Raw genomic sequence first — 25,295 nt, 5'->3', positions numbered from 1 at the left:
AAAATTTGGATGTGTCCACGTTGCGCTTTGGGGTGTTTCCTGTCACGGGCGCTAAGCCTACCCACACAAGTGAGGTATCATTTTTATCGGGAGACTTGGGGGAACGCTGGGTGGAAGGAAATTATTGGCTCCTCTAAGATTCCAGAAATTTCTGCCACAGAAATGTGAGGAACATGTGTTTTTTTAGCCAAATTTTGAGGTTTGCAAAGGATTCTGGGTAACAGAACCTGGTCCGAGCCCCACAAGTCACCCCATCTTGGATTCCCCTAGGTCTCTAGTTTTCAGAAATGCACAGGTTTGGTAGGTTTCCCTAGGAGCCGGCTGAGCTAGAGGCCAAAATCTACAGGTAGGCACTTTGCAAAAAACACCTCTGTTTTCTTGCAAAAATTTGGATGTGTCCACTTTGCGCTTTGGGGTGTTTCCTGTCACGGGCGCAAAGCCTACCCACACAAGTGAGGTATCATTTTTATCGGGAGACTTGGGGGAACGCTGGGTGGAAGGAAATTATTGGCTCCTCTAAGATTCCAGAAATTTCTGCCACAGAAATGTGAGGAACATGTGTTTTTTTAGCCAAATTTTGAGGTTTGCAAAGGATTCTGGGTAACAGAACCTGGTCCGAGCCCCACAAGTCACCCCATCTTGGATTCCCCTAGGTCTCTAGTTTTCAGAAATGCACAGGTTTGGTAGGTTTCCCTAGGTGCCGGCTGACCTAGAGGCCAAAATCTACAGGTAGGCACTTTGCAAAAAACACCTCTGTTTTCTTTCAAAAATTTGGATGTGTCCACGTTGCGCTTTGGGGCGTTTCCTGTCGCGGGTGCTAGGCCTACCCACACAAGTGAGGTATCATTTTTATCGGGAGACTTGGGGGAACGCTGGGTGGAAGGAAATTTGTGGGTCCTCTCAGATTCCAGAACTTTCTGCAACACAAATGTGAGGAACATGTTTTTTTTAGCCAAATTTTGAGGTTTGCAAAGGATTCTGGGTAACAGAACCTGGTCCGAGCCCCACAAGTCACCCCATCTTGGATTCCCCTAAGTCTCTAGTTTTCAGAAATGCACAGGGTTGGTAGGTTTTCCTAGGTGCCAGCTGAGCTAGAGGCCAAAATCTACAGGTAGGCACTTTGCAAAAAACACCTCTGTTTTCTTTCAAAAATTTGGATGTGTCCACGTTCCGCTCTGGGGCGTTTCCTGTTGCGGGCGCTAGGCCTACCCACACAAGTGAGGTATCATTTTTATCGGGAGACTTGGGGGAACGCTGGGTGGAAGGAAATTTGTGGCTCCTCTCAGATTCCAGAACTTTCTGCCACAGAAATGTGAGGAACATTTTTTTTTTTTAGCCAAATTTTGAGGTTTGCAAAGGATTCTGGGTAACAGAACCTGGTCCGAGCCCCACAAGTCACCCCATCTTAGATTCCCCTAGGTCTCTAGTTTTCAGAAATGCACAGGTTTGGTAGGTTTCCCTAGGTGCCGGCTGAGCTAGAGGCCAAAATCTACAGGTAGGCACTTTGCAAAAAACACCTCTGTTTTCTTGCAAAAATTTGGATGTGTCCACGTTGCGCTTTGGGGCATTTCCTGTCACGGGCGCTAGGCCTACCCACACAAGTGAGGTATCATTTTTATCGGGAGACTTGGGGGAACGCTGGGTAGAAGGAAGTTTGTGGCTCCTCTCAGATTCCAGAACTTTCTGCCACAGAATATGAGGAACATGTGTTTTTTTAGCCAAATTTTGAGGTTTGCAAAGGATTCTGGGTAACAGAACCTGGTCCGAGCCCCACAAGTCACCCCATCTTGGATTCCCCTAGGTCTCTAGTTTTCAGAAATGCACAGGGTTGGTAGGTTTCCCTAGGTGCCGGCTGAGCTAGAGGCCAAAATCTACAGGTAGGCACTTTGCAAAAAACACCTCTGTTTTCTTTCAAAAATGTGGATGTGTCCACGTTGCGCTTTGGGGCGTTTCCTGTTGCGGGCGCTAGGCCTACCCACACAAGTGAGGTATCATTTTTATCGGGAGACTTGGGGGAATGCTGGGTGGAAGGAAATTTGTGGCTCCTCTTAGATTCCAGAACTTTCTGCCACAGAAATGTGAGGAACATGTGTTTTTTTAGCCAAATTTTGAGGTTTGCAAAGGATTCTGGGTAACAGAACCTGGTCCGAACCCCACAAGTCACCCCATCTTGGATTCCCCTAGGTCTCTAGTTTTCAGAAATGCACAGGGTTGGTAGGTTTCCCTAGGTGCCGGCTGAGCTAGAGGCCAAAATCTACAGGTAGGCACTTTGCAAAAAACACCTCTGTTTTCTTTCAAAAATTTGGATGTGTCCACGTTGCGCTTTGGGGCGTTTCCTGTCGCGGGTACTAGGCCTACCCACACAAGTGAGGTATCATTTTTATCGGGAGACTTGGGGGAACGCTGGGTGGAAGGAAATTTGTGGCTCCTCTCAGATTCCAGAACTTTCTGCCACAGAAATGTGAGGAACATGTTTTTTTTAGCCAAATTTTGAGGTTTGCAAAGGATTCTGGGTAACAGAACCTGGTCCAAGCCCCACAAGTCACCCCATCTTGGATTCCCCTAGGTCTCTAGTTTTCAGAAATGCACAGGTTTGGTAGGTTTCCCTAGGTGCCGGCTGAGCTAGAGGCCAAAATCTACAGGTAGGCACTTTGCAAAAAACACCTCTGTTTTCTTTCAAAAATTTGGATGTGTCCACGTTGCGCTTTGGGGCGTTTCCTGTCGCGGGTGCTCGGCCTACCCACACAAGTGAGGTATCATTTTTATCGGGAGACTTGGGGGAACGCTGGGTGGAAGGAAATTTGTGGCTCCTCTCAGATTCCAGAACTTTCTGCCACAGAAATGTGAGGAACATGTGTTTTTTTAGCCAAATTTTGAGGTTTGCAAAGGATTCTGGGGAACAGAACCTGGTCCAAGCCCGACAAGTCACCCCATCTTGGATTCCCCTAGGTCTCTAGTTTTCAGAAATGCACAGGTTTGGTAGGTTTCCCTAGGTGCCGGCTGAGCTAGAGGCCAAACTCTACAGGTAGGCACTTTGCAAAAAACACCTCTGTTTTCTTGCAAAAATTTGGATGTGTCCACGTTGCGCTCTGGGGCGTTTCCTGTTGCGGGCGCGAGGCCTACCCACACAAGTGAGGTATCATTTTTATCGGGAGACTTGGGGGAACGCTGGGTGGAAGGAAATTTGTGGCTCCTCTTAGATTCCAGAACTTTCTGCCACAGAAATGTGAGGAACATGTTTTTTTTTAGCCAAATTTTGAGGTTTGCAAAGGATTCTGGGTAACAGAACCTGGTCCGAGCCCCACAAGTCACCCCATCTTGGATTCCCCTAGGTCTCTAGTTTTCAGAAATGCACAGGTTTGGTAGGTTTCCCTAGGAGCCGGCTGAGCTAGAGGCCAAAATCTACAGGTAGGCACTTTGCAAAAAACACCTCTGTTTCTTGCAAAAATTTGGATGTGTCCACGTTGCGCTTTGGGGTGTTTCCTGTCACGGGCGCTAAGCCTACCCACACAAGTGAGGTATCATTTTTATCGGGAGACTTGGGGGAACGCTGGGTGGAAGGAAATTATTGGCTCCTCTAAGATTCCAGAAATTTCTGCCACAGAAATGTGAGGAACATGTGTTTTTTTAGCCAAATTTTGAGGTTTGCAAAGGATTCTGGGTAACAGAACCTGGTCCGAGCCCCACAAGTCACCCCATCTTGGATTCCCCTAGGTCTCTAGTTTTCAGAAATGCACAGGTTTGGTAGGTTTCCCTAGGAGCCGGCTGAGCTAGAGGCCAAAATCTACAGGTAGGCACTTTGCAAAAAACACCTCTGTTTTCTTGCAAAAATTTGGATGTGTCCACTTTGCGCTTTGGGGTGTTTCCTGTCACGGGCGCAAAGCCTACCCACACAAGTGAGGTATCATTTTTATCGGGAGACTTGGGGGAACGCTGGGTGGAAGGAAATTATTGGCTCCTCTAAGATTCCAGAAATTTCTGCCACAGAAATGTGAGGAACATGTGTTTTTTTAGCCAAATTTTGAGGTTTGCAAAGGATTCTGGGTAACAGAACCTGGTCCGAGCCCCACAAGTCACCCCATCTTGGATTCCCCTAGGTCTCTAGTTTTCAGAAATGCACAGGTTTGGTAGGTTTCCCTAGGTGCCGGCTGACCTAGAGGCCAAAATCTACAGGTAGGCACTTTGCAAAAAACACCTCTGTTTTCTTTCAAAAATTTGGATGTGTCCACGTTGCGCTTTGGGGCGTTTCCTGTCGCGGGTGCTAGGCCTACCCACACAAGTGAGGTATCATTTTTATCGGGAGACTTGGGGGAACGCTGGGTGGAAGGAAATTTGTGGGTCCTCTCAGATTCCAGAACTTTCTGCAACACAAATGTGAGGAACATGTTTTTTTTAGCCAAATTTTGAGGTTTGCAAAGGATTCTGGGTAACAGAACCTGGTCCGAGCCCCACAAGTCACCCCATCTTGGATTCCCCTAAGTCTCTAGTTTTCAGAAATGCACAGGGTTGGTAGGTTTTCCTAGGTGCCAGCTGAGCTAGAGGCCAAAATCTACAGGTAGGCACTTTGCAAAAAACACCTCTGTTTTCTTTCAAAAATTTGGATGTGTCCACGTTCCGCTCTGGGGCGTTTCCTGTTGCGGGCGCTAGGCCTACCCACACAAGTGAGGTATCATTTTTATCGGGAGACTTGGGGGAACGCTGGGTGGAAGGAAATTTGTGGCTCCTCTCAGATTCCAGAACTTTCTGCCACAGAAATGTGAGGAACATGTTTTTTTTTTAGCCAAATTTTGAGGTTTGCAAAGGATTCTGGGTAACAGAACCTGGTCCGAGCCCCACAAGTCACCCCATCTTGGATTCCCCTAGGTCTCTAGTTTTCAGAAATGCACAGGTTTGGTAGGTTTCCCTAGGTGCCGGCTGAGCTAGAGGCCAAAATCTACAGGTAGGCACTTTGCAAAAAACACCTCTGTTTTCTTGCAAAAATTTGGATGTGTCCACGTTGCGCTTTGGGGCATTTCCTGTCACGGGCGCTAGGCCTACCCACACAAGTGAGGTATCATTTTTATCGGGAGACTTGGGGGAACGCTGGGTAGAAGGAAGTTTGTGGCTCCTCTCAGATTCCAGAACTTTCTGCCACAGAATATGAGGAACATGTGTTTTTTTAGCCAAATTTTGAGGTTTGCAAAGGATTCTGGGTAACAGAACCTGGTCCGAGCCCCACAAGTCACCCCATCTTGGATTCCCCTAGGTCTCTAGTTTTCAGAAATGCACAGGGTTGGTAGGTTTCCCTAGGTGCCGGCTGAGCTAGAGGCCAAAATCTACAGGTAGGCACTTTGCAAAAAACACCTCTGTTTTCTTTCAAAAATGTGGATGTGTCCACGTTGCGCTTTGGGGCGTTTCCTGTTGCGGGCGCTAGGCCTACCCACACAAGTGAGGTATCATTTTTATCGGGAGACTTGGGGGAATGCTGGGTGGAAGGAAATTTGTGGCTCCTCTTAGATTCCAGAACTTTCTGCCACAGAAATGTGAGGAACATGTGTTTTTTTAGCCAAATTTTGAGGTTTGCAAAGGATTCTGGGTAACAGAACCTGGTCCGAGCCCCACAAGTCACCCCATCTTGGATTCCCCTAGGTCTCTAGTTTTCAGAAATGCACAGGTTTGGTAGGTTTCCCTAGGAGCCGGCTGAGCTAGAGGCCAAAATCTACAGGTAGGCACTTTGCAAAAAACACCTCTGTTTTCTTGCAAAAATTTGGATGTGTCCACGTTGCGCTTTGGGGTGTTTCCTGTCACGGGCGCTAAGCCTACCCACACAAGTGAGGTATCATTTTTATCGGGAGACTTAGGGGAACGCTGGGTGGAAGGAAATTATTGGCTCCTCTAAGATTCCAGAAATTTCTGCCACAGAAATGTGAGGAACATGTGTTTTTTTAGCCAAATTTTGAGGTTTGCAAAGGATTCTGGGTAACAGAACCTGGTCCGAGCCCCACAAGTCACCCCATCTTGGATTCCCCTAGGTCTCTAGTTTTCAGAAATGCACAGGTTTGGTAGGTTTCCCTAGGAGCCGGCTGAGCTAGAGGCCAAAATCTACAGGTAGGCACTTTGCAAAAAACACCTCTGTTTTCTTGCAAAAATTTGGATGTGTCCACTTTGCGCTTTGGGGTGTTTCCTGTCACGGGCGCTAAGCCTACCCACACAAGTGAGGTATCATTTTTATCGGGAGACTTGGGGGAACGCTGGGTGGAAGGAAATTATTGGCTCCTCTAAGATTCCAGAAATTTCTGCCACAGAAATGTGAGGAACATGTGTTTTTTTAGCCAAATTTTGAGGTTTGCAAAGGATTCTGGGTAACAGAACCTGGTCCGAGCCCCACAAGTCACCCCATCTTGGATTCCCCTAGGTCTCTAGTTTTCAGAAATGCACAGGTTTGGTAGGTTTCCCTAGGTGCCGGCTGACCTAGAGGCCAAAATCTACAGGTAGGCACTTTGCAAAAAACACCTCTGTTTTCTTTCAAAAATTTGGATGTGTCCACGTTGCGCTTTGGGGCGTTTCCTGTCGCGGGTGCTAGGCCTACCCACACAAGTGAGGTATCATTTTTATCGGGAGACTTGGGGGAACGCTGGGTGGAAGGAAATTTGTGGGTCCTCTCAGATTCCAGAACTTTCTGCAACACAAATGTGAGGAACATATTTTTTTTAGCCAAATTTTGAGGTTTGCAAAGGATTCTGGATAACAGAACCTGGTCCGAGCCCCACAAGTCACCCCATCTTGGATTCCCCTAAGTCTCTAGTTTTCAGAAATGCACAGGGTTGGTAGGTTTTCCTAGGTGCCAGCTGAGCTAGAGGCCAAAATCTACAGGTAGGCACTTTGCAAAAAACACCTCTGTTTTCTTTCAAAAATTTGGATGTGTCCACGTTCCGCTCTGGGGCGTTTCCTGTTGCGGGCGCTAGGCCTACCCACACAAGTGAGGTATCATTTTTATCGGGAGACTTGGGGGAACGCTGGGTGGAAGGAAATTTGTGGCTCCTCTCAGATTCCAGAACTTTCTGCCACAGAAATGTGAGGAACATGTTTTTTTTTTAGCCAAATTTTGAGGTTTGCAAAGGATTCTGGGTAACAGAACCTGGTCCGAGCCCCACAAGTCACCCCATCTTGGATTCCCCTAGGTCTCTAGTTTTCAGAAATGCACAGGTTTGGTAGGTTTCCCTAGGTGCCGGCTGAGCTAGAGGCCAAAATCTACAGGTAGGCACTTTGCAAAAAACACCTCTGTTTTCTTGCAAAAATTTGGATGTGTCCACGTTGCGCTTTGGGGCATTTCCTGTCACGGGCGCTAGGCCTACCCACACAAGTGAGGTATCATTTTTATCGGGAGACTTGGGGGAACGCTGGGTAGAAGGAAGTTTGTGGCTCCTCTCAGATTCCAGAACTTTCTGCCACAGAATATGAGGAACATGTGTTTTTTTAGCCAAATTTTGAGGTTTGCAAAGGATTCTGGGTAACAGAACCTGGTCCGAGCCCCACAAGTCACCCCATCTTGGATTCCCCTAGGTCTCTAGTTTTCAGAAATGCACAGGGTTGGTAGGTTTCCGTATGTGCCGGCTGAGCTACAGGCCAAAATCTACAGGTAGGCACTTTGCAAAAAACACCTCTGTTTTCTTTCAAAAATTTGGATGTGTCCACGTTACGCTTTGGGTGGTTTCCTGTCGCGGGCGCTAGGCCTACCCACACAAGTGAGGTATCATTTTTATTGGGAGACTTTGGGGAACGCTGGGTGGAAGGAAATTTGGGGCTCCTCTCAGATTCCAGAACTTTCTGCCACAGAAATGAGAGGAACATGTGTTTTTTTAGCCAAATTTTGAGGTTTGCAAAGGATTCTGGGGAACAGAACCTGGTCCAAGCCCCACAGGTCACCCCATCTTGGATTCCCCTAGGTCTCTAGTTTTCAGAAATGCACAGGTTTGGTAGGTTTCCCTAGGTGCCGGCTGAGCTAGAGGCCAAAATCTACAGGTAGGCACTTTGCAAAAAACACCTCTGTTTTCTTGCAAAAATTTGGATGTGTCCACGTTGCGCTCTGGGGCGTTTCCTGTTGCGGGCGCTAGGCCTACCCACACAAGTGAGGTATCATTTTTATCGGGAGACTTGGGGGAACGCTGGGTGGAAGGAAATTTGTGGCTCCTCTCAGATTCCAGAACTTTCTGCCACAGAAATGTGAGGAACATGTTTTTTTTTAGCCAAATTTTGAGGTTTGCAAAGGATTCTGGGTAACAGAACCTGGTCCGAGCCCCACAAGTCACCCCATCTTGGATTCCCCTAGGTCTCTAGTTTTCAGAAATGCACAGGTTTGGTAGGTTTCCCTAGGTGCCGGCTGAGCTAGAGGCCAAAATCTACAGGTAGGCACTCTGCAAAAAACACCTCTGTTTTCTTGCAAAAATTTGGATGTGTCCATGTTGCGCTTTGGGGTGTTTCCTGTCACGGGCGCTAAGCCTACCCACACAAGTGAGGTGTCATTTTTATCGGGAGACTTGGGGGAACGCTGGGTGGAAGGAAATTATTGGCTCCTCTAAGATTCCAGAAATTTCTGCCACAGAAATGTGAGGTACATGTGTTTTTTTAGCCAAATTTTGAGGTTTGCAAAGGATTCTGGGTAACAGAACCTGGTCCGAGCCCCACAAGTCACCCCATCTTGGATTCCCCTAGGTCTCTAGTTTTCAGAAATGCACAGGTTTGGTAGGTTTCCCTAGGTGCCGGCTGAGCTAGAGGCCAAAATCTACAGGTAGGCACTTTGCAAAAAACACCTCTGTTTTCTTTCAAAAATTTGGATGTGTCCACGTTGCGCTTTGGGGCGTTTCCTGTCGCGGGTGCTCGGCCTACCCACACAAGTGAGGTATCATTTTTATCGGGAGACTTGGGGGAACGCTGGGTGGAAGGAAATTCGTGACTCCTCTCAGATTCCAGAACTTTCTGCCACAGAAATGTGAGGAACATGTGTTTTTTTAGCCAAATTTTGAGGTTTGCAAAGGATTCTGGGGAACAGAACCTGGTCCAAGCCCGACAAGTCACCCCATCTTGGATTCCCCTAGGTCTCTAGTTTTCAGAAATGCACAGGTTTGGTAGGTTTCCCTAGGTGCCGGCTGAGCTAGAGGCCAAAATCTACAGGTAGGCACTTTGCAAAAAACACCTCTGTTTTCTTGCAAAAATTTGGATGTGTCCACGTTGCGCTCTGGGGCGTTTCCTGTTGCGGGCGCGAGGCCTACCCACACAAGTGAGGTATCATTTTTATCGGGAGACTTGGGGGAACGCTGGGTGGAAGGAAATTTGTGGCTCCTCTTAGATTCCAGAACTTTCTGCCACAGAAATGTGAGGAACATGTTTTTTTTTAGCCAAATTTTGAGGTTTGCAAAGGATTCTGGGTAACAGAACCTGGTCCGAGCCCCACAAGTCACCCCATCTTGGATTCCCCTAGGTCTCTAGTTTTCAGAAATGCACAGGTTTGGTAGGTTTCCCTAGGAGCCGGCTGAGCTAGAGGCCAAAATCTACAGGTAGGCACTTTGCAAAAAACACCTCTGTTTTCTTGCAAAAATTTGGATGTGTCCACGTTGCGCTTTGGGGTGTTTCCTGTCACGGGCGCTAAGCCTACCCACACAAGTGAGGTATCATTTTTATCGGGAGACTTGGGGGAACGCTGGGTGGAAGGAAATTATTGGCTCCTCTAAGATTCCAGAAATTTCTGCCACAGAAATGTGAGGAACATGTGTTTTTTTAGCCAAATTTTGAGGTTTGCAAAGGATTCTGGGTAACAGAACCTGGTCCGAGCCCCACAAGTCACCCCATCTTGGATTCCCCTAGGTCTCTAGTTTTCAGAAATGCACAGGTTTGGTAGGTTTCCCTAGGAGCCGGCTGAGCTAGAGGCCAAAATCTACAGGTAGGCACTTTGCAAAAAACACCTCTGTTTTCTTGCAAAAATTTGGATGTGTCCACTTTGCGCTTTGGGGTGTTTCCTGTCACGGGCGCAAAGCCTACCCACACAAGTGAGGTATCATTTTTATCGGGAGACTTGGGGGAACGCTGGGTGGAAGGAAATTATTGGCTCCTCTAAGATTCCAGAAATTTCTGCCACAGAAATGTGAGGAACATGTGTTTTTTTAGCCAAATTTTGAGGTTTGCAAAGGATTCTGGGTAACAGAACCTGGTCCGAGCCCCACAAGTCACCCCATCTTGGATTCCCCTAGGTCTCTAGTTTTCAGAAATGCACAGGTTTGGTAGGTTTCCCTAGGTGCCGGCTGACCTAGAGGCCAAAATCTACAGGTAGGCACTTTGCAAAAAACACCTCTGTTTTCTTTCAAAAATTTGGATGTGTCCACGTTGCGCTTTGGGGCGTTTCCTGTCGCGGGTGCTAGGCCTACCCACACAAGTGAGGTATCATTTTTATCGGGAGACTTGGGGGAACGCTGGGTGGAAGGAAATTTGTGGATCCTCTCAGATTCCAGAACTTTCTGCAACACAAATGTGAGGAACATGTTTTTTTTAGCCAAATTTTGAGGTTTGCAAAGGATTCTGGGTAACAGAACCTGGTCCGAGCCCCACAAGTCACCCCATCTTGGATTCCCCTAAGTCTCTAGTTTTCAGAAATGCACAGGGTTGGTAGGTTTTCCTAGGTGCCAGCTGAGCTAGAGGCCAAAATCTACAGGTAGGCACTTTGCAAAAAACACCTCTGTTTTCTTTCAAAAATTTGGATGTGTCCACGTTCCGCTCTGGGGCGTTTCCTGTTGCGGGCGCTAGGCCTACCCACACAAGTGAGGTATCATTTTTATCGGGAGACTTGGGGGAACGCTGGGTGGAAGGAAATTTGTGGCTCCTCTCAGATTCCAGAACTTTCTGCCACAGAAATGTGAGGAACATTTTTTTTTTTTAGCCAAATTTTGAGGTTTGCAAAGGATTCTGGGTAACAGAACCTGGTCCGAGCCCCACAAGTCACCCCATCTTGGATTCCCCTAGGTCTCTAGTTTTCAGAAATGCACAGGTTTGGTAGGTTTCCCTAGGTGCCGGCTGAGCTAGAGGCCAAAATCTACAGGTAGGCACTTTGCAAAAAACACCTCTGTTTTCTTGCAAAAATTTGGATGTGTCCACGTTGCGCTTTGGGGCATTTCCTGTCACGGGCGCTAGGCCTACCCACACAAGTGAGGTATCATTTTTATCGGGAGACTTGGGGGAACGCTGGGTAGAAGGAAGTTTGTGGCTCCTCTCAGATTCCAGAACTTTCTGCCACAGAATATGAGGAACATGTGTTTTTTTAGCCAAATTTTGAGGTTTGCAAAGGATTCTGGGTAACAGAACCTGGTCCGAGCCCCACAAGTCACCCCATCTTGGATTCCCCTAGGTCTCTAGTTTTCAGAAATGCACAGGGTTGGTAGGTTTCCCTAGGTGCCGGCTGAGCTAGAGGCCAAAATCTACAGGTAGGCACTTTGCAAAAAACACCTCTGTTTTCTTTCAAAAATGTGGATGTGTCCACGTTGCGCTTTGGGGCGTTTCCTGTTGCGGGCGCTAGGCCTACCCACACAAGTGAGGTATCATTTTTATCGGGAGACTTGGGGGAATGCTGGGTGGAAGGAAATTTGTGGCTCCTCTTAGATTCCAGAACTTTCTGCCACAGAAATGTGAGGAACATGTGTTTTTTTAGCCAAATTTTGAGGTTTGCAAAGGATTCTGGGTAACAGAACCTGGTCCGAACCCCACAAGTCACCCCATCTTGGATTCCCCTAGGTCTCTAGTTTTCAGAAATGCACAGGGTTGGTAGGTTTCCCTAGGTGCCGGCTGAGCTAGAGGCCAAAATCTACAGGTAGGCACTTTGCAAAAAACACCTCTGTTTTCTTTCAAAAATTTGGATGTGTCCACGTTGCGCTTTGGGGCGTTTCCTGTCGCGGGTACTAGGCCTACCCACACAAGTGAGGTATCATTTTTATCGGGAGACTTGGGGGAACGCTGGGTGGAAGGAAATTTGTGGCTCCTCTCAGATTCCAGAACTTTCTGCCACAGAAATGTGAGGAACATGTTTTTTTTAGCCAAATTTTGAGGTTTGCAAAGGATTCTGGGTAACAGAACCTGGTCCAAGCCCCACAAGTCACCCCATCTTGGATTCCCCTAGGTCTCTAGTTTTCAGAAATGCACAGGTTTGGTAGGTTTCCCTAGGTGCCGGCTGAGCTAGAGGCCAAAATCTACAGGTAGGCACTTTGCAAAAAACACCTCTGTTTTCTTTCAAAAATTTGGATGTGTCCACGTTGCGCTTTGGGGCGTTTCCTGTCGCGGGTGCTCGGCCTACCCACACAAGTGAGGTATCATTTTTATCGGGAGACTTGGGGGAACGCTGGGTGGAAGGAAATTTGTGGCTCCTCTCAGATTCCAGAACTTTCTGCCACAGAAATGTGAGGAACATGTGTTTTTTTAGCCAAATTTTGAGGTTTGCAAAGGATTCTGGGGAACAGAACCTGGTCCAAGCCCGACAAGTCACCCCATCTTGGATTCCCCTAGGTCTCTAGTTTTCAGAAATGCACAGGTTTGGTAGGTTTCCCTAGGTGCCGGCTGAGCTAGAGGCCAAAATCTACAGGTAGGCACTTTGCAAAAAACACCTCTGTTTTCTTGCAAAAATTTGGATGTGTCCACGTTGCGCTCTGGGGCGTTTCCTGTTGCGGGCGCGAGGCCTACCCACACAAGTGAGGTATCATTTTTATCGGGAGACTTGGGGGAACGCTGGGTGGAAGGAAATTTGTGGCTCCTCTTAGATTCCAGAACTTTCTGCCACAGAAATGTGAGGAACATGTTTTTTTTTAGCCAAATTTTGAGGTTTGCAAAGGATTCTGGGTAACAGAACCTGGTCCGAGCCCCACAAGTCACCCCATCTTGGATTCCCCTAGGTCTCTAGTTTTCAGAAATGCACAGGTTTGGTAGGTTTCCCTAGGAGCCGGCTGAGCTAGAGGCCAAAATCTACAGGTAGGCACTTTGCAAAAAACACCTCTGTTTCTTGCAAAAATTTGGATGTGTCCACGTTGCGCTTTGGGGTGTTTCCTGTCACGGGCGCTAAGCCTACCCACACAAGTGAGGTATCATTTTTATCGGGAGACTTGGGGGAACGCTGGGTGGAAGGAAATTATTGGCTCCTCTAAGATTCCAGAAATTTCTGCCACAGAAATGTGAGGAACATGTGTTTTTTTAGCCAAATTTTGAGGTTTGCAAAGGATTCTGGGTAACAGAACCTGGTCCGAGCCCCACAAGTCACCCCATCTTGGATTCCCCTAGGTCTCTAGTTTTCAGAAATGCACAGGTTTGGTAGGTTTCCCTAGGAGCCGGCTGAGCTAGAGGCCAAAATCTACAGGTAGGCACTTTGCAAAAAACACCTCTGTTTTCTTGCAAAAATTTGGATGTGTCCACTTTGCGCTTTGGGGTGTTTCCTGTCACGGGCGCAAAGCCTACCCACACAAGTGAGGTATCATTTTTATCGGGAGACTTGGGGGAACGCTGGGTGGAAGGAAATTATTGGCTCCTCTAAGATTCCAGAAATTTCTGCCACAGAAATGTGAGGAACATGTGTTTTTTTAGCCAAATTTTGAGGTTTGCAAAGGATTCTGGGTAACAGAACCTGGTCCGAGCCCCACAAGTCACCCCATCTTGGATTCCCCTAGGTCTCTAGTTTTCAGAAATGCACAGGTTTGGTAGGTTTCCCTAGGTGCCGGCTGACCTAGAGGCCAAAATCTACAGGTAGGCACTTTGCAAAAAACACCTCTGTTTTCTTTCAAAAATTTGGATGTGTCCACGTTGCGCTTTGGGGCGTTTCCTGTCGCGGGTGCTAGGCCTACCCACACAAGTGAGGTATCATTTTTATCGGGAGACTTGGGGGAACGCTGGGTGGAAGGAAATTTGTGGGTCCTCTCAGATTCCAGAACTTTCTGCAACACAAATGTGAGGAACATGTTTTTTTTAGCCAAATTTTGAGGTTTGCAAAGGATTCTGGGTAACAGAACCTGGTCCGAGCCCCACAAGTCACCCCATCTTGGATTCCCCTAAGTCTCTAGTTTTCAGAAATGCACAGGGTTGGTAGGTTTTCCTAGGTGCCAGCTGAGCTAGAGGCCAAAATCTACAGGTAGGCACTTTGCAAAAAACACCTCTGTTTTCTTTCAAAAATTTGGATGTGTCCACGTTCCGCTCTGGGGCGTTTCCTGTTGCGGGCGCTAGGCCTACCCACACAAGTGAGGTATCATTTTTATCGGGAGACTTGGGGGAACGCTGGGTGGAAGGAAATTTGTGGCTCCTCTCAGATTCCAGAACTTTCTGCCACAGAAATGTGAGGAACATGTTTTTTTTTTAGCCAAATTTTGAGGTTTGCAAAGGATTCTGGGTAACAGAACCTGGTCCGAGCCCCACAAGTCACCCCATCTTGGATTCCCCTAGGTCTCTAGTTTTCAGAAATGCACAGGTTTGGTAGGTTTCCCTAGGTGCCGGCTGAGCTAGAGGCCAAAATCTACAGGTAGGCACTTTGCAAAAAACACCTCTGTTTTCTTGCAAAAATTTGGATGTGTCCACGTTGCGCTTTGGGGCATTTCCTGTCACGGGCGCTAGGCCTACCCACACAAGTGAGGTATCATTTTTATCGGGAGACTTGGGGGAACGCTGGGTAGAAGGAAGTTTGTGGCTCCTCTCAGATTCCAGAACTTTCTGCCACAGAATATGAGGAACATGTGTTTTTTTAGCCAAATTTTGAGGTTTGCAAAGGATTCTGGGTAACAGAACCTGGTCCGAGCCCCACAAGTCACCCCATCTTGGATTCCCCTAGGTCTCTAGTTTTCAGAAATGCACAGGGTTGGTAGGTTTCCCTAGGTGCCGGCTGAGCTAGAGGCCAAAATCTACAGGTAGGCACTTTGCAAAAAACACCTCTGTTTTCTTTCAAAAATGTGGATGTGTCCACGTTGCGCTTTGGGGCGTTTCCTGTTGCGGGCGCTAGGCCTACCCACACAAGTGAGGTATCATTTTTATCGGGAGACTTGGGGGAATGCTGGGTGGAAGGAAATTTGTGGCTCCTCTTAGATTCCAGAACTTTCTGCCACAGAAATGTGAGGAACATGTGTTTTTTTAGCCAAATTTTGAGGTTTGCAAAGGATTCTGGGTAACAGAACCTGGTCCGAACCCCACAAGTCACCCCATCTTGGATTCCCCTAGGTCTCTAGTTTTCAGAAATGCACAGGGTTGGTAGGTTTCCCTAGGTGCCGGCTGAGCTAGAGGCCAAAATCTACAGGTAGGCACTTTGCAAAAAACACCTCTGTTTTCTTTCAAAAATTTGGATGTGTCCACGTTGCGCTTTGGGGCGTTTCCTGTCGCGGGTACTAGGCCTACCCACACAAGTGAGGTATCATTTTTATCGGGAGACTTGGGGGAACGCTGGGTGGAAGGAAATTTGTGGCTCCTCTCAGATTCCAGAACTTTCTGCCACAGAAATGTGAGGAACATGTTTTTTTTAGCCAAATTTTGAGGTTTGCAAAGGATTCTGGGTAACAGAACCTGGTCCAAGCCCCACAAGTCACCCCATCTTGGATTCCCCTAGGTCTCTAGTTTTCAGAAATGCACAGGGTTGGTAGGTTTTCCTAGGTGCCGGCTGAGCTAGAGGCCAAAATCTACAGGTAGGCACTTTGCAAAAAACACCTCTGTTTTCTTTCAAAAATTTGGATGTGTCCACGTTGCGCTTTGGGGCGTTTCCTGTCGCGGGTGCTAGGCCTACCCACACAAGTGAGGTATCATTTTTATCGGGAGACTTGGGGGAACGCTGGGTGGAAGGAAATTTGTGGCTCCTCTCAGATTCCAGAACTTTCTGCCACAGAAATGTGAGGAACATGTTTTTTTTAGCCAAATTTTGAGGTTTGCAAAGGATTCTGGGTAACAGAACCTGGTCCGAGCCCCACATGTCACCCCATCTTGGATTCCCCTAGGTCTCTAGTTTTCAGAAATGCACAGGGTTGGTAGGTTTTCCTAGGTGCCGGCTGAGCTAGAGGCCAAAATCTACAGGTAGGCACTTTGCAAAAAACACCTCTGTTTTCTTGCAAAAATTTGGATGTGTCCACGTTGCGCTTTGGGGCATTTTCTGTTGCGGGCGCTAGGCCTACCCACACAAGTGAGGTATCCTTTTTATCGGGAGACGTTGGGGAACGCTGGGTGGAAGGAAATTTGTGGCTCCTCTCAGATTCCAGAACTTTCTGCCACAGAAATGTGAGGAACATGTTTTTTTTTTAGCCAAATTTTGAGGTTTGCAAAGGATTCTGGGTAACAGAACCTGGTCCGAGCCCCACAAGTCACCCCATCTTGGATTCCCCTAGGTCTCTAGTTTTCAGAAATGCACAGGTTTGGTAGGTTTCCCTAGGTGCCGGCTGAGCTAGAGGCCAAAATCTACAGGTAGGCACTTTGCAAAAAACACCTCTGTTTTCTTGCAAAAATTTGGTTGTGTCCACGTTGCGCTTTGGGGCATTTCCTGTCACGGGCGCTAGGCCTACCCACACAAGTGAGGTATCATTTTTATCGGGAGACTTGGGGGAACGCTGGGTAGAAGGAAGTTTGTGGCTCCTCTCAGATTCCAGAACTTTCTGCCACAGAATATGAGGAACATGTGTTTTTTTAGCCAAATTTTGAGGTTTGCAAAGGATTCTGGGTAACAGAACCTGGTCCGAGCCCCACAAGTCACCCCATCTTGGATTCCCCTAGGTCTCTAGTTTTCAGAAATGCACAGGTTTGGTAGGTTTCCCTAGGTGCCGGCTGAGCTAGAGGCCAAAATCTACAGGTAGGCACTTTGCAAAAAACACCTCTGTTTTCTTGCAAAAATTTGGATGTGTCCACGTTGCGCTTTGGGGCGTTTCCTGTTGCGGGCGCTAGGCCTACCCACACAAGTGAGGTATCATTTTTATCGGGAGACTTGGGGGAATGCTGGGTGGAAGGAAATTTGTGGCTCCTCTCAGATTCCAGAACTTTCTGCCACAGAAATGTGAGGAACATGTGTTTTTTTAGCCAAATTTTGAGGTTTCCAAAGGATTCTGGGTAACAGAACCTGGTCCGAACCCCACAAGTCACCCCATCTTGGATTCCCCTAGGTCTCTAGTTTTCAGAAATGCACAGGGTTGGTAGGTTTCCCTAGGTGCCGGCTGAGCTAGAGGCCAAAATCTACAGGTAGGCACTTTGCAAAAAACACCTCTGTTTTCTTTCAAAAATGTGGATGTGTCCACGTTGCGCTTTGGGGCGTTTCCTGTTGCGGGCGCTAGGCCTACCCACACAAGTGAGGTATCATTTTTATCGGGAGACTTGGGGGAATGCTGGGTGGAAGGAAATTTGTGGCTCCTCTCAGATTCCAGAACTTTCTGCCACAGAAATGTGAGGAACATGTGTTTTTTTAGCCAAATTTTGAGGTTTGCAAAGGATTCTGGGTAACAGAACCTGGTCCGAGCCCCACAAGTCCCCCCATCTTGGATTCCCCTAGGTGTCTAGTTTTCAGAAATGCACAGGTTTGGTAGGTTTCCCTAGGTGCCGGCTGAGCTAGAGGCCAAAATCTACAGGTAGGCACTTTGCAAAAAACACCTCTGTTTTCTTTAAAAAATTTGGATGTGTCCACGTTGCGCTTTGGGGCGTTTCCTGTCGCGGGTACTAGGCCTACCCACACAAGTGAGGTATCATTTTTATCGGGAGACTTGGGGGAACGCTGGGTGGAAGGAAATTTGTGGCTCCTCTCAGATTCCAGAACTTTCTGCCACAGAAATGTGAGGAACATGTTTTTTTTAGCCAAATTTTGAGGTTTGCAAAGGATTCTGGGTAACAGAACCTGGTCCAAGCCCCACAAGTCACCCCATCTTGGATACCCCTAGGTCTCTAGTTTTCAGAAATGCACAGGGTTGGTAGGTTTTCCTAGGTGCCGGCTGAGCTAGAGGCCAAAATCTACAGGTAGGCACTTTGCAAAAAACACCTCTGTTTTCTTTCAAAAATTTGGATGTGTCCACGTTGCGCTTTGGGGCGTTTCCTGTCGCGGGTGCTAGGCCTACCCACACAAGTGAGGTATCATTTTTATCGGGAGACTTGGGGGAACGCTGGGTGGAAGGAAATTTGTGGCTCCTCTCAGATTCCAGAACTTTCTGCCACAGAAATGTGAGGAACATGTTTTTTTTAGCCAAATTTTGAGGTTTGCAAAGGATTCTGGGTAACAGAACCTGGTCCGAGCCCCACATGTCACCCCATCTTGGATTCCCCTAGGTCTCTAGTTTTCAGAAATGCACAGGGTTGGTAGGTTTTCCTAGGTGCCGGCTGAGCTAGAGGCCAAAATCTACAGGTAGGCACTTTGCAAAAAACACCTCTGTTTTCTTGCAAAAATTTGGATGTGTCCACGTTGCGCTTTGGGGCATTTTCTGTCGCGGGCGCTAGGCCTACCCACACAAGTGAGGTATGCTTTTTATCGGGAGACGTTGGGGAACGCTGGGTGGAAGGAAATTTGTGGCTCCTCTCAGATTCCAGAACTTTCTGCCACAGAAATGTGAGGAACATGTGTTTTTTTAGCCAAATTTTGAGGTTTGCAAAGGATTCTGGGTAACAGAGCCTGGTCAGAGCCCCACAAGTCACCCCATCTTGGATTCCCCTTGGTCTCTAGTTTTCAGAAATGCACAGGTTTGGTAGGTTTCCCTAGGTGCCGGCTGAGCTAGAGGCCAAAATCTACAGGTAGGCACTTTGCAAAAAACACCTCTGTTTTCTTGCAAAAAATTGGATGTCTCCATGTTGCGCTTTGGGGCATTTCCTGTTGCGGGCGCGAGGCCTACCCACACAAGTGAGGTATCATTTTTATCGGGAGACTTGGGGGATCGCTGGGTGGAAGGAAATTTGTGGCTCCTCTCAGATTCCAGAACTTTCTGCCACAGAATATGAGGAACATGTGTTTTTTTAGCCAAATTTTGAGGTTTGCAAAGGAATCTGGGTAACAGAACCTGGTCTGAACCCCACAAGTCACCCCATCTTGGATTCCCCTAGGTCTCTAGTTTTCAGAAATGCACAGGGTTGGTAGGTTTCCCTAGGTGCCGGCTGAGCTAGAGGCCAAAATCTACAGGTAGGCACTTTGCAAAAAACACCTCTGTTTTCTTTCAAAAATTTGGATGTGTCCACGTTACGCTTTGGGTGGTTTCCTGTCGCGGGCGCTAGGCCTACCCACACAAGTGAGGTATCATTTTTATTGTGAGACTTTGGGGAACGCTGGGTGGAAGGAAATTTGTGGCTCCTCTCAGATTCCAGAACTTTCTGCCACAGAAATGTGAGGAACATGTGTTTTTTTAGCCAAATTTTGAGGTTTGCAAAGGATTCTGGGTAACAGAGCCTGGTCAGAGCCCCACAAGTCACCCCATCTTGGATTCCCCTAGGTCTCTAGTTTTCAGAAATGCACAGGTTTGGTAGGTTTCCCTAGGTGCCGGCTGAGCTAGAGGCCAAAATCTACAGGTAGGCACTTTGCAAAAAACACCTCTGTTTTCTTGCAAAAAATTGGATGTCTCCATGTTGCGCTTTGGGGCATTTCCTGTTGCGGGCGCGAGGCCTACCCACACAAGTGAGGTATCATTTTTATCGGGAGACTTGGGGGAACGCTGGGTGGAAGGAAATTTGTGGCTCCTCTCAGATTCCAGAACTTTCTGCCACAGAATATGAGGAACATGTGTTTTTTTAGCCAAATTTTGAGGTTTGCAAAGGAATCTGGGTAACAGAACCTGGTCTGAACCCCACAAGTCACCCCATCTTGGATTCCCCTAGGTCTCTAGTTTTCAGAAATGCACAGGGTTGGTAGGTTTCCCTAGGTGCCGGCTGAGCTAGAGGCCAAAATCTACAGGTAGGCACTTTGCAAAAAACACCTCTGTTTTCTTTCAAAAATTTGGATGTGTCCACGTTACGCTTTGGGTGGTTTCCTGTCGCGGGCGCTAGGCCTACCCACACAAGTGAGGTATCATTTTTATTGTGAGACTTTGGGGAACGCTGGGTGGAAGGAAATTTGTGGCTCCTCTCAGATTCCAGAACTTTCTGCCACAGAAATGTGAGGAACATGTGTTTTTTTAGCCAAATTTTGAGGTTTGCAAAGGATTCTGGGGAACAGAACCTGGTCAAAGCCCCACAAGTCACCCCATCTTGGATTCCCCTAGGTCTCTAGTTTTCAGAAATGCACAGGTTTGGTAGGTTTCCCTAGGTGCCGGCTGAGCTAGAGGCCAAAATCTACAGGTAGGCACTTGGCAAAAAACACCTCTGTTTTCTTGCAAAAATTTGGATGTGTCCACGTTGCGCTCTGGGGCATTTCCTGTTGCGGGCGCTAGGCCTACCCACACAAGTGAGGTATCATTTTTATCGGGAGACATGGGGGAACGCTGGGTGGAAGGAAATTTGTGGCTCCTCTCAGATTCCAGAACTTTCTGCCACAGAAATGTGAGGAACATGTTTTTTTTAGCCAAATTTTGAGGTTTGCAAAGGATTCTGGGTAACAGAACCTGGTCCGAGCCCCACAAGTCACCCCATCTTGGATTCCCCTAGGTCTCTAGTTTTCAGAAATGCACAGGTTTGGAAGGTTTCCCTAGGTGCCGGCTGAGCTAGAGGCCAAAATCTACAGGTAGGCACTTTGCAAAAAACACCTCTGTTTTCTTGCAAAAATTTGGATGTGTCCACGTTGCGCTCTGGGGCGTTTCCTGTTGCGGGCGCTAGGCCTACCCACACAAGTGAGGTATCATTTTTATCGGGAGACTTGGGGGAACGCTGGGTGGAAGGAAATTTGTGGCTCCTCTTAGATTCCAGAACTTTCTGCCACAGAAATGTGAGGAACATGTTTTTTTTTAGCCAAATTTTGAGGTTTGCAAAGGATTCTGGGTAACAGAACCTGGTCCGAGCCCCACAAGTCACCGCATCTTGGATTCCCATAGGTCTCTAGTTTTCAGAAATGCACAGGTTTGGTAGGTTTCCCTAGGTGCCGGCTGAGCTAGAGGCCAAAATCTACAGGTAGGCACTTTGCAAAAAACACCTCTGTTTTCTTGCAAAAAATTGGATGTGTCCACGTTGCGCTCTGGGGCGTTTCCTGTTGCGGGCGCTAGGCCTACCCACACAAGTGAGGTATCATTTTTATCGGGAGACTTGGGGGAACGCTGGGTGGAAGGAAATTTGTGGCTCCTCTTAGATTCCAGAACTTTCTGCCACAGAAATGTGAGGAACATGTTTTTTTTTAGCCAAATTTTGAGGTTTGCAAAGGATTCTGGGTAACAGAACCTGGTCCGAGCCCCACAAGTCACCCCATCTTGGATTCCCCTAGGTCTCTAGTTTTCAGAAATGCACAGGTTTGGTAGGTTTCCCTAGGAGCCGGCTGAGCTAGAGGCCAAAATCTACAGGTAGGCACTTTGCAAAAAACACCTCTGTTTTCTTGCAAAAATTTGGATGTGTCCACGTTGCGCTTTGGGGTGTTTCCTGTCACGGGCGCTAAGCCTACCCACACAAGTGAGGTATCATTTTTATCGGGAGACTTGGGGGAACGCTGGGTGGAAGGAAATTATTGGCTCCTCTAAGATTCCAGAAATTTCTGCCACAGAAATATGAGGAACATGTGTTTTTTTAGCCAAATTTTGAGGTTTGCAAAGGATTGTGGGTAACAGAACCTGGTCCGAGCCCCACAAGTCACCCCATTTTGGATTCCCCTAGGTCTCTAGTTTTCAGAAATGCACAGGTTTGGTAGGTTTCCCTAGGAGCCGGCTGAGCTAGAGGCCAAAATCTACAGGTAGGCACTTTGCAAAAAACACCTCTGTTTTCTTGCAAAAATTTGGATGTGTCCACGTTGCGCTTTGGGGTGTTTCCTGTCACGGGCGCTAAGCCTACCCACACAAGTGAGGTATCATTTTTATCGGGAGACTTGGGGGAACGCTGGGTGGAAGGAAATTATTGGCTCCTCTAAGATTCCAGAAATTTCTGCCACAGAAATGTGAGGAACATGTGTTTTTTTAGCCAAATTTTGAGGTTTGCAAAGGATTCTGGGTAACAGAACCTGGTCCGAGCCCCACAAGTCACCCCATCTTGGATTCCCCTAGGTCTCTAGTTTTCAGAAATGCACAGGTTTGGTAGGTTTCCCTAGGTGCCGGCTGACCTAGAGGCCAAAATCTACAGGTAGGCACTTTGCAAAAAACACCTCTGTTTTCTTTCAAAAATTTGGATGTGTCCACGTTGCGCTTTGGGGCGTTTCCTGTCGCGGGTGCTAGGCCTACCCACACAAGTGAGGTATCATTTTTATCGGGAGACTTGGGGGAACGCTGGGTGGAAGGAAATTTGTGGGTCCTCTCAGATTCCAGAACTTTCTTCAACTCAAATGTGAGGAACATGTTTTTTTTAGCCAAATTTTGAGGTTTGCAAAGGATTCTGGGTAACAGAACGTGGTCCGAGCCCCACAAGTCACCCCATCTTGGATTCCCCTAAGTCTCTAGTTTTCAGAAATGCACAGGGTTGGTAGGTTTTCCTAGGTGCCAGCTGAGCTAGAGGCCAAAATCTACAGGTAGGCACTTTGCAAAAAACACCTCTGTTTTCTTTCAAAAATTTGGATGTGTCCACGTTCCGCTCTGGGGCGTTTCCTGTTGCGGGCGCTAGGCCTACCCACACAAGTGAGGAGGAACGCTGGGTGGAAGGAAATTTGTGGCTCCTCTCTGATTCCAGAACTTTCTGCCACAGAAATGTGAGGAACATGTTTTTTTTTTAGCCAAATTTTGAGGTTTGCAAAGGATTCTGGGTAACAGAACCTGGTCCGAGCCCCACAAGTCACCCCATTTTGGATTCCCCTAGGTCTCTAGTTTTCAGAAATGCACAGGTTTGGTAGGTTTCCCTAGGTGCCGGCTGAGCTAGAGGCCAAAATCTACAGGTAGGCACTTTGCAAAAAACACCTCTGTTTTCTTGCAAAAATTTGGATGTGTCCACGTTGCGCTTTGGGGCATTTACTGTCACGGGCGTAGGCCTACCCACACAAGTGAGGTATCATTTTTATCGGGAGACTTGGGGGAACGCTGTGTAGAAGGAAGTTTGTGGCTCCTCTCAGATTCCAGAACTTTCTGCCACAGAATATGAGGAACATGTGTTTTTTTAGCCAAATTTTGAGGTTTGCAAAGGATTCTGGGTAACAGAACCTGGTCTGAGCCCCACAAGTCACCCCATCTTGGATTCCCCTAGGTCTCTAGTTTTCAGAAATGCACAGGGTTGGTAGGTTTCCCTAGGTGCCGGCTGAGCTAGAGGCCAAAATCTACAGGTAGGCACTTTGCAAAAAACACCTCTGTTTTCTTTCAAAAATGTGGATGTGTCCACGTTGCGCTTTGGGGCGTTTCCTGTTGCGGGCGCTAGGCCTACCCACACAAGTGAGGTATCATTTTTATCGGGAGACTTGGGGGAATGCTGGGTGGAAGGAAATTTGTGGCTCCTCTCAGATTCCAGAACTTTCTGCCACAGAAATGTGAGGAACATGTGTTTTTTTAGCCAAATTTTGAGGTTTGCAAAGGATTCTGGGTAACAGAACCTGGTCCGAACCCCACAAGTCACCCCATCTTGGATTCCCCTAGGTCTCTAGTTTTCAGAAATGCACAGGGTTGGTAGGTTTCCCTAGGTGCCGGCTGAGCTAGAGGCCAAAATCTACAGGTAGGCACTTTGCAAAAAACACCTCTGTTTTCTTTCAAAAATGTGGATGTGTCCACGTTGCGCTTTGGGGCGTTTCCTGTTGCGGGCGCTAGGCCTACCCACACAAGTGAGGTATCATTTTTATCGGGAGACTTGGGGGAATGCTGGGTGGAAGGAAATTTGTGGCTCCTCTCAGATTCCAGAACTTTCTGCCACAGAAATGTGAGGAACATGTGTTTTTTAAGCCAAATTTTGAGGTTTGCAAAGGATTCTGGGTAACAGAACCTAGTCCGAGCCCCACAAGTCCCCCCATCTTGGATTCCCCTAGGTCTCTAGTTTTCAGAAATGCACAGGTTTGGTAGCTTTCCCTAGGTGCCTGCTGAGCTAGAGGCCAAAATCTACAGGTAGGCACTTTGCAAAAAACACCTCTGTTTTCTTTCAAAAATTTGGATGTGTCCACGTTGCGCTTTGGGGCGTTTCCTGTCGCGGGTGCTAGGCCTACCCACACAAGTGAGGTATCATTTTTATCGGGAGACTTGGGGGAACGCTGGGTGGAAGGAAATTTGTGGCTCCTCTCAGATTCCAGAACTTTCTGCCACAGAAATGTGAGGAACATGTTTTTTTTAGCCAAATTTTGAGGTTTGCAAAGGATTCTGGGTAACAGAACCTGGTCCGAGCCCCACATGTCACCCCATCTTGGATTCCCCTAGGTCTCTAGTTTTCAGAAATGCACAGGGTTGGTAGGTTTTCCTAGGTGCCGGCTGAGCTAGAGGCCAAAATCTACAGGTAGGCACTTTGCAAAAAACACCTCTGTTTTCTTGCAAAAATTTGGATGTGTCCACGTTGCGCTTTGGGGCATTTTCTGTCGCGGGCGTAGGCCTACCCACACAAGTGAGGTATCCTTTTTATCGGGAGACGTTGGGGAACGCTGGGTGGAAGGAAATTTGTGGCTCCTCTCAGATTCCAGAACTTTCTGCCACAGAAATGTGAGGAACATGTTTTTTTTTAGCCAAATTTTGAGGTTTGCAAAGGATTCTGGGTAACAGAACCTGGTCCGAGCCCCACAAGTCACCCCATCTTGGATTCCCCTAGGTCTCTAGTTTTCAGAAATGCACAGGTTTGGTAGGTTTCCCTAGGTGCCGGCTGAGCTAGAGGCCAAAATCTACAGGTAGGCACTTTGCAAAAAACACCTCTGTTTTCTTGCAAAAATTTGGATGTGTCCACGTTGCGCTTTGGGGCATTTCCTGTCACGGGCGCTAGGCCTACCCACACAAGTGAGGTATCATTTTTATCGGGAGACTTGGGGGAACGCTGGGTAGAAGGAAGTTTGTGGCTCCTCTCAGATTCCAGAACTTTCTGCCACAGAATATGAGGAACATGTGTTTTTTTAGCCAAATTTTGAGGTTTGCAAAGGATTCTGGGTAACAGAACCTGGTCCGAGCCCCACAAGTCACCCCATCTTGGATTCCCCTAGGTCTCTAGTTTTCAGAAATGCACAGGGTTGGTAGGTTTCCCTAGGTGCCGGCTGAGCTAGAGGCCAAAATCTACAGGTAGGCACTTTGCAAAAAACACCTCTGTTTTCTTTCAAAAATGTGGATGTGTCCACGTTGCGCTTTGGGGCGTTTCCTGTTGCGGGCGCTAGGCCTACC

The sequence above is a fragment of the Pleurodeles waltl genome, chromosome 8, assembly GCF_031143425.1.
Source record: "Pleurodeles waltl isolate 20211129_DDA chromosome 8, aPleWal1.hap1.20221129, whole genome shotgun sequence".
NCBI lineage: Eukaryota > Metazoa > Chordata > Amphibia > Caudata > Salamandridae > Pleurodeles > Pleurodeles waltl.
Note: the sequence above shows the minus strand (reverse complement) of the source record.